General features: G+C 46.3%; 1 long non-coding RNA gene across 1 annotated transcript; it reads right to left on the bottom strand.

Moving 5' to 3' along the window:
• Positions 1-9,583, bottom strand: LOC147574932 (uncharacterized). Its single transcript, XR_015242897.1, has 2 exons — positions 8,190-9,583; positions 1-985 (listed from the first exon to the last, which is right to left on the bottom strand). It is a non-coding gene; the product is annotated as an uncharacterized LOC147574932 (long non-coding RNA).

Here is a 9,583-nt window from a genome sequence, read left to right as displayed (position 1 = left end):
TGACGTAATGAACGTGGTTTAACTTTATTTTCAATGTATCCAATCTACTTGACCACAGTAACATTGAGAAAAAGCAAATGACCAATAATATGGTAACTGTTAACATTTGTTGAGCACACGCTTAAGCCAGGCACTGTTCTAGGGCTTATTCTATGTACATCAACTCATTGGATTCTCATAGCAGCTCTATATGGTTGATAGAATTTTTCAGCCATATTTTAACAGGCAAAATGAGCTTAAACAAATAAGCTAGAAAACGGGGAATTCAAACCCAACCAGTCAGCTCTGCATTACTCACAGCCTCAAGTGTTGGTAGGTGAGGGCACGATAAAGGCAACTTCTATACATTTTCCAAGTCTGAAACACATGACAAAACATCTCGTTGCACCAAAAAGGAAAGGGAACTTTCCACCAACCAGTCTCTAACAGAATTCGCTGCTAAAGTACCGCAAAGGTACTTTGCAGGGTAGTCTGATTATCGTCAGCACAAGTTCTCAAACTCTGCTGTTGGCCAACGTCCAGGACCCATCACTGAATACTCATCACCTCATCCATTCAGCCTCTTCGACTGACGGGCAAAACAACATCCAAATATTCATTGCACATCTGTGCCGGGCAGATTATACATTAGCAATTCAAATCTGGCCAGCGCACCGGCCATCCCTGCACATGCGTCTGTTTGGGTGAGATGCCTTGTTGTCTGGGACGGATAATAAGGCAACTCGGTCTAATCTTGAAGAACAATCAACCCATCTTGCGAAGGTGACTGGCTGTGTGTGTTCTTGCCCTGGCAGCATTGGAACAATGGCCCCATAATGCACTCGACTCAGCTGGCGATGAAGTCCCATCCTGATTAGTAGCCGTGGCTGGTGTCAATCACCACGGGATGCACCATTGTCCTCTGGTTCCAACACCGTTTATTTACAGGAAAACAAAGGCTTTGGGGGGCTATGGCTGCTTCCCAGAGATTGCAAAATAGATTGAGCTGTCAAACACACAAAGTAGATGAAGATTAATGAGTCGTGTGGACAATAAATGTGAAGAGATGACCATGAATATGCTAATGGGCATTATCCAGATACACCGTAATTGCTACCAAAATTAAAAGGTGGCATGAAGAAGATGGGTCACAAGGTGACAGGGAGATAATCTTGGATGCTTGAGACACTCACCCCAGATAAGACCCTCTACAGGTCTCCTTCCCCCAATTAAACCATCCCGAAGCATCATTGTTCTCAAGCTGTCTGAATAGCCTCCTTTTAAACAGGGACAGAAGGGGTGGGGTGAGGGGTAAAGCTGGAAAAGTTACTTCAGGGGAAGGTGCAATTCGTATAAGGAAGGTGCTTATCAAAGGCAAGAAACGACGGGCTGTCAGGCTCCCTCCGCACCCCCCGGGGACAGAATGAGGGACGCCACTTCAAACTTGGGGACCCCCAGGCCAGAGCCGCAGAGATTATGACAGGCACCAGACTGTTATTAGATCACCTTTCAGGCAGGAGTGGGTGAGTTTTCAAAGTATTCCAATACACTGGTGATTTTTTTTTAAATAGACATAACAGAGAAATTTGAAGAACATAATGTTTAAAAGCGAATGAAATTTTGTTTCCATGAACGATTTGATTGGGGAGAATCCTTACCCTGTGGAACTGTGGCGTGACTCTCACCCAACCCTGCAGCCAGTCCACACAGTCTTCCACGTGGCGGGACACTGTTCCCTGATCCCATTCACCCCTGTCTTCCTTTCCATCCTCATGTCTGTGGATAGTGGCTAAGTTCGAAAAACAATATACTGGAAGTAACTCTCCGAGAGTACATGAACCTAAGGAGAGAAAATGGTTCTTGTTTTATAGTTTCTATCCTCTGGGGGATCTGGGACCTTGGACCTCATCCCCCGGAGGTCTATGGAGCATCACTCCTTGATGGGAAGAACTCTCCTCTGCTCCTTCAGGTTCGAGACCGAGCTCATATTCCCCGGCCCACCCCAGGGAAAGGGCTAGCAGGTTTCAGGAAGACGACAGAGGATAGAAAAGAGGAAGGATGGTCAGGAGAAAGAAGGGGTCCTAGGGACTGTCTGAGGCTGACTCCGTCTGGGCTGAGATCTGCATAACGGGAGAAAAAAGGGATTTTGCACAAAAGTCAAACAGCCTTACTGAAAGGGGTGGAGCAGAAGGTGCTGCCTGAGGTAACTTTGCGAGTTAGTGGTGTCTGCAAAACCAAAGGCAAAAGCAGGCAAAAGCGGGGCCCCTGGGTGGCTCAGTCGGTTAAGCGCTGGACTTCGGCTCAGGTCGTGATCTCACAGTTCGTGGGTTTGAGCCCCGCATCGGGCTCTGTGCTGACAGCTCGGAGCCTGGAGCCTGCTTCGGATTCTGTCTCCTTCTCTCTCTGCCCCTCCCCACTTGTGCTCTGTCTCTCTGTCTCTCAAAAATAAATAAATGTAAAAAAAAAAATTTTAAAAAAAACAACTAAAGGCAAAAGGAATGACACATAAACCTCTTCTACTGTAGTTGACAAAGTTGTTTCCCATCGGGGTGAGGGTTAATTCTGAACCTACTTTGTGGGTACACTGGAATTGGACACTGACCTAAATGGATGGCAGATGGGGGAGAGGTTTCTCATTGTGGGCGTGGGAGGTTCGCAGGTACTGAGTGCGCAATGGATGGGAGCTGGGGATAAGACTATGAATTCCTACGCAACTTAATATGAACACAGACGGTCGCACATAGAGTACGTATAGGCGTGCGTATACACACAGGTTAGTGTACCCATGTACATCTTGTCTTCTCAGCTGAGAGGCTTAGGAAATGGCCAGAACCGTTCAGTAGCTACAAGCATACCTAGCACCTGAACCGTGGTTTCAAATACCATTCTCCAGTGAAAGGAATTGACACTCCTTAGAAAAACGGCCAACCCCAGCATGTGCGGGAAATAGGCAAGATGAGCCTTGAACACCTTACAATGCCAAAGGAAGAAAGTGCTAACAAAACAGATTTTAAAGCCCACATTGATGGAGGGTATGCTAATGGGATATGGAAGCAACAAAATAAATAAAATAGTGCTGGATTATAATCCAAAATATAAAATAAATACCCATGAGCCCATACTGATCCGAATAAGTACTAAATACCTACATACGGAAGGAAGGGAGGGAGGAAGGAAGGAAGGAAAGGAAATTTTTGTGCAGAAGCTATCCCACCCACAAGGAAGTGAATCATAACTTCCTCTGTTAGTTGGGGAGCTATGCATGGCTCCTTCCTTCCAAAGACTACACAATGGAAAGAAAGAACAAAAGTAACTTGATAGAGGGGCCTGTGTGGCTCGGTCGGTTGAGTGTCCAGCTCTTGATTTTGGCTCAGATCATGATGTCATGTGTTCATGGGATCAAGCCCCACATTGGGTTCTGCACTGAGTGTGAAACCTGCTTGAGATTCTCTCTCTCTCTCTCTCTCTCTCTCTCTCTCTCCCTGTGCCCCTCTTTCCCCACTCATGCTGTCTCTCTCTAAAAAAAAAAAAAAAAGAGTCACTTGATAGTCGAGAAATATAACAAATACAACCTGGGCCAACTGACCAAGGTCAACATCAACAGTGATCAGTCATGTTGATGGGATGTATCCTTGATATGATATGATGAGAAGGGCAACTTACCTCTGTGGTCTTCCTACCCCCAAACCCATAACCCCAGTCTAATCATGAGAAAAATATCGGAAAAGTCCCAATAGAAAGACATTCTATGAAATGTCCAATGAGCACTCCTCAGAACTAATCATCAAAAACGAGGGAAGTCTGAGAAACTGTCATGGCCAAGAGGAGACTAAGGAGACATGACCACTAAATCCGGGATGGGGTCCTGGTACAGAAAATGGACATTGAGTATAATAGGTAAAAACAAAGAAATCTAAATAATGTTTGGACTTTAGTTAACAATAATGTATCAGTAACGGTTTATTAACTGTGACAACTGTACCATACTAAAGTAAGATATTAATAATAGAGGAAACTAGGGCGCCTGGGTGGCTCAGTTGGTTGAGCATCCGACTCTTGATTTCGGCTCAGGTCACGATCTCACAGTCATGAGATCGAGCCCCATGTGGGGTTCTTCACTGAGTATGGAGCCTGTTTAAGATTCTCTCTCTCCCTCCCCCCTCTGCCCCTCCCCCATCCTCTTTCTCTCTCTCTCTCTCTCTCTCTAAAAAAAAAAAAAATAGAGGAAACTGGTTGTAAAGTATATGAGAATACTCTGTACCACCTTTGCAATTTTTCTGTATGTTTAAAATTATTCCAAGAGAAAGAGTATATTTGGAAAGAAAGGGAAGTTTGCAGCATCCCTTGTGCTTAGCTAATAGGTAAGACGATTCCTTTTAGTAATGGATCGTGCCTGCACGGCCTTCAGAGGTGGTGAGGTAGCAGCCAGAGTTCTTCATTGCAAGTGGAAGAAATCTACTCAGTAATTCACACCGACAACAACTTTGTCGTAGGACACTGAGTAGCACACAGAGCATACGAGAGGGCCTCAGAAGCCACGCAGCTGGGACAGTGTTGGAAACCATGTTCATCACTGGCCCAGCGGAGACCCCACTGCTGCTGCCCCACTGAGGCAGCCACCAGATCTGCCACCTCGGGAAACTGTTTGGCTGCTGTTGCTCCCGACGCCTTGCCAGAGGGGCTTCTGCAGGATCCCTCCTCCGCTTCAGCAGCCTACACTTCAAATCACGGGCACGAGTCTGATTTGGCCAAGCCCTGGTCATAGTCCTGCTTGGTGCAAAGGAGACAGGGCAGTGAATATTTGGCATTTTCAGTTTCTACAGTGGGAGGGTGTGAGGAGAAGACTATAGGAAGAAACTGAGGGCTGAGCTGGGTTTTTCTCCAGGATGTGATCAGTTGGCATTTCCTTTTGCTGGGTCAATGGGTAAAGCCAGGGGAACCTCGCTTAAGCAGGGGGAATGGTCAGGATTGTAAAGAAGCATCTAGGCTAGGCAGACCACCATCTACACTGTGCTAAACCCAACTTAGATGCAACCAAAATATTTGCTTTTCAGTAAAAACACTGAACAGGCGTGATGGATTGCATCGTGTTTCCCAAAATCCACATGCCGAAGCCCTAAGCTATAACTATATTTGGAGACAGGGCCTTGAAGGAAGAAACTGAGGTTAAATGAGATAATCACAGTCGGGCCCTAATCCAATAAGGACTGTGTCCTTATAAGAGACACAAGAAAGCTCCGTCTGTCTCTTTGAGTGCGCACAGAGGAAAGGGCACGTGAGGACACGGTGAGAGGCAGGTGTCTATAAGCCAGAAAAAAGGCCTCACAGAAGCCAACATTGATGGCACCTTGACCTTGGACTTGCAGCCACCAGAACTGTGAGAAGGTAGAGAGCTGCTGTCTGAGCCTCCCCCGTCTTCAGCACCTTGTTATGGCAGCCTGAGCTAAGTCAACAGGTTGTCAGGGGGAGTCATTCTGGAGAAGGCAATGCTCTTGTTTCCTTGAAGCTCTTGCCATGGTTTCTGTGGCATACTGTGAGGGGAATCACCTTTGGACAGTAATCGCCTCCACTGAGCTGGGTCCGCTTCCTACTTTGGTGTCAGAGTTATTCACTCCAGTGGTTCCTGCACGTGGGAGAAGGGGAGGCAGGGGGGATGGGGGGGAAGAGCAGAGCTCCATCTTTGTTTTCTTTTTAAAAAAAATGTTTAATGTTCATTTATTTTTGAGGCGGGGGAGGGGCAGAGAGAGAGGGAGACACAGAATCCGAAGCAGGCTCCAGGCTCTGAGCTGCCAGCACAGGGCCCCATGCCGGGCTCCAACCCATGAACTGTGAGATCAAGACCTGAGCCGGTGGGACGCTCAACCGACCGAACCACCCGGGAGCCCCTAGAGCTCTAGCTTTGTAATTACACAACTCGGTTCAGAGTCTCTCTGCTCTGCCACTTTCTAGGTGGTGACATCAGGCAAGGTGTGTATCTGAGCCTTTGCTCTGGGATGAGAGCGTAAGCTCTTCCTGGGTAGCTTTGGAAAGGGGAGTCAAAAGGGACCAGCTTTTCTTATGAGACATGACATTTGTTGTCACATAAGGGGAAGGCGCAAGGCAGCCCTGCTGAGCCCATGACTTTCTTTCCAACAGGACTCTGCTGTGCAAGCGGGTGCTAGGGGATGAACACAGTGCCATTGGCTACATGGAGCAAAGGTCGTTTTTACTCCAGGCAATTCAAAACACAGCATCGGTGTCGATGACAACAAAACAGCTGAAGAGAGAGAGTGCGAGAGAGTCGTTTGAATATAGACTTAGTATTAGATATTACAGAATTTTTACTGATTTTTCTTAGTAATAATAGCATATGGTGATACAGGACTATGTTCTTATCTTTAAGAGGTTTATGCTGAAATCCGTGGGGATAAAGAGTCACGCTGTCTGGAAATTACTTTCAAATGGCTTTGCAAAATAATTTTAAAAGAAATAGCAAAATAAAGCAAATATGGGGAAATGTTAAAGTAGGTAATAAAGCTCAGGGAAATTGGAGCCCTTGATTTATCCATTTTTCCTCATCCACTCGCCCAAATCCACTCTCCAGTCTACCCGGCACATGGTGGACACTCGATATGTTTGGTGAATTAAAATTAGAAATAAAATTCGCTTTACCTGCTAACATTTGCATAGCTAAGCAAAGATGCGGTTTCAAGCCATTTGCAAAGAAATACCCACAACTAATGACTTTCTTAAGTAAACATAATCTCCTTAAAACCACAATTGAACATTGATTTTTTTTTTTTTCCTCCCGGAGTCTAGTATCAAGCAACAGCCCGCTTGCCCCCTGTCCCAAGATGCTCCCGCCCAGCCCTGCATTCTCAGAAGACCCGGCTTCCTGCACCCCACGCGCTTCTCCCAGGGCCGCGTGCCCCGCTCGGGTCCCTTCCACCGCAAGGTCTTGGGAACAAACCACGTGGGTAAAAGCAGTCTGTTGTGCTTTTTAAAAAAATGGTTTAAAAGAACTGGCATTGGAAAGCATTTATTTGCAACTAGCTTGTAAAAATTAAATGGGAACATTACCCAAGAGGCAACAAACTCCATCTAGCTCATTGAGAACAAATCAGACATATAAAAAGCTCTAAACATTTTCAGATTCTTTCCTTGTTTCAATTCACCTGGTATTGTTTTTTCTCGTATTCCAAAGGAAATTTTGTCCATGATAGAAAAATCAGAAAACGAGGACAAAAATAAAGTCATCCTCACCCCAAGATGACTGTCAGATTGCTGTAGGTCCTTTTGTATAATATAATAATAATAATAATAATAGATATTTCTGTTTAGTGGGTGCTCACTGTATAGCAGGCACATTTCAGTTCCCACAATAACAATATGAGATTTACCGATGCAGGAATTGAGGCTGGGAGAGGGTAAGTCACTTGCCCAGGATCACACAGCTGGGAAGCGTGGAACCAGAGGAAGACCTCCAGATCTGTTTACCTCCAAAGGCCGAACTTGTAACCACAGCTCTATACCCTCTCCCATAAATCTCTGTCATTTTTTTCTTTACAAAAACAAGATTATATCAGACAATCCCCTGCTGCTGGAGAGTAGCAACAGGCTTCCAGCTTGCAGTCGTTTTCTGTTGCTGCCGTGGCTTAAAACAACATGTATCTATTCTCTACTGCTATGTGCTCATACTATAAGGGCAGCCTGTGCTGGGGTCTTCCCTGGGGACCCCCGGTGGCTGGTCCTTGTCTGATCTCGGCATGTCAGGCTGATAACTGGAGACCTTGTGCAACCTGAGATCCCAAGGGCCTATGCTTTGTGGTGCCCCTGTGCTAATCTCTCATCTATATAAACCAGAGAGCTCCCCCCAGACATTCGTCACCCCCCACCGGACATGTGGGAATTCCTGGATCTCTGTCCCAGCATCGAATATGAAGCCAGGGCACTACCTCTGCCCATTTCTGGAAGGTGCTGCCTCCCCACGCACCACTATCAGACATGGCATCGCACCAAAGGTGGACTCCTCTGAGAGGCTTAGAGGACCAGCCCCAATATTTTTTAATTCCTCCGAAATTAGATGGTTTCCTCTACATGCACTTCCTCTCTGAGCTCCGGCCCCAAGGTGAAATGGTGCATCAGTCGGCTGTTGACACAGTATTGCTGCATAACAAACCACTTCAAAACTCAGTGGCATCCGACGATAAGCATCTATTTTTTTCACTCACGTGTCTGTGCTTTGGTGAAGGCAGCTCTGCTCCAGGCTGAGGGCAGCTGGGGTTGGCTCCAGACAAGGACTGGATTCAGATTGGCTCCAGGTGACTCCATATTCTCCTTGGGAGAGCAGCTGTCAGAGACACATTCTTCCCATGGAAAATCAAAGAAGCACTAGAGAACACGAAAGAAAACACATGGCCTCTTAAGGCCTTGGCTCTTCTGTTCACATCGCACTGGTTTAATCAAGCCCCTTGGCCAAGTCCAAGACCAGTAAGGCAGGGAAGTAGGTTCTGTAATTCTGTGTACAGGGAGGTCGCAAGACAGAGGGAGAGCGCGATGTTCAGGGTTTACCAGAAACTCAAAGGAAGGAGAAACTACCTCTCCCCAGGAGCCATTGAGAAGGCTTGAGAGACAAGAAGACCGTCGTGCTGTTTTTAAAAAATAGCAATTTGTGTACCAAATGGCTCAAAGAGGAAGGATATTCTGGGAAGAAGCTGCAGGTTAAGGGACCAAGAAGTGGAGAGTACGTACTGAGTCCCGAAAGCCTGGTGTGATGGGAAATGATCCTGGAGAAAGGGGCAGAGTCAAGTCACAGAGGATTTTATGACCCAGGCTAGAGCTTCTGAGGGTTCGACTTTGTTCGAGAAGCTATGAGGAGTCCGTGATGGATTGTAAACAAAGAAGAGGCCTGCCTAACCTCCCAGAGAGCTACTGAGTGAGAGGGCACACGTGGGTCTCCTCACCCCCAAAGCAATTCTCTTCCCAGGAGGACCCCCTACTTCCAGTCACCCGAGGCCCCAGATGCTGACACAGCTTTCTCTCCAACCCCCCAACGTTGAGCATCTCACAGCGGGGGCCTCACCTGAGTGATGGTGCAACAGGGCTGAGGGGGGATCTTTCAATGACCCTAGGAATAAGAACCTCCCTGTTTCACACGACCTACTCACAGAACTTGGATGGCTGTAGACCGTTGATATAAATTCCTAGTCTCTATCATATTTATTTTAGTGGGTGACTAGGAATGTTTGAACAGCATACAAATTTACGGTCAGAAAATATTAGCTCCTAAACACTGCAACCCTGCACCCCAAATCACCTCTTTAAATTCAGATTGTTTCCCCATTTCCATCATCTGCAATAGAGTTTTCATCTTGGACAGATTTTTACAGGTCAGCCCTACACCAGGGATTTATTTGTGCCCATAAACAAAACCCCGATATTAATCGCAAACTATTTCTGATTCTCAGTTAACGTTCTTAAACATCTTGTGTCCCAGGGGACTCTTTGCCCTGTCCTATGAAGATGATGTTTCAAGATTTATATTTCCCCAAGGAAGCGAGTAGATCATAAAACCTAATGTATTCCGTGGTTTGGAATGATAATTTCGCAAAGAGGTGAGGGAATA

Source organism: Puma concolor, chromosome D4, assembly GCF_028749965.1.
Source record: "Puma concolor isolate L17-30 chromosome D4, mPumCon1.1.hap2, whole genome shotgun sequence".
Taxonomy (NCBI): Eukaryota; Metazoa; Chordata; class Mammalia; order Carnivora; family Felidae; genus Puma; species Puma concolor.
This window is presented reverse-complemented; position numbering and strand designations above follow the sequence as displayed.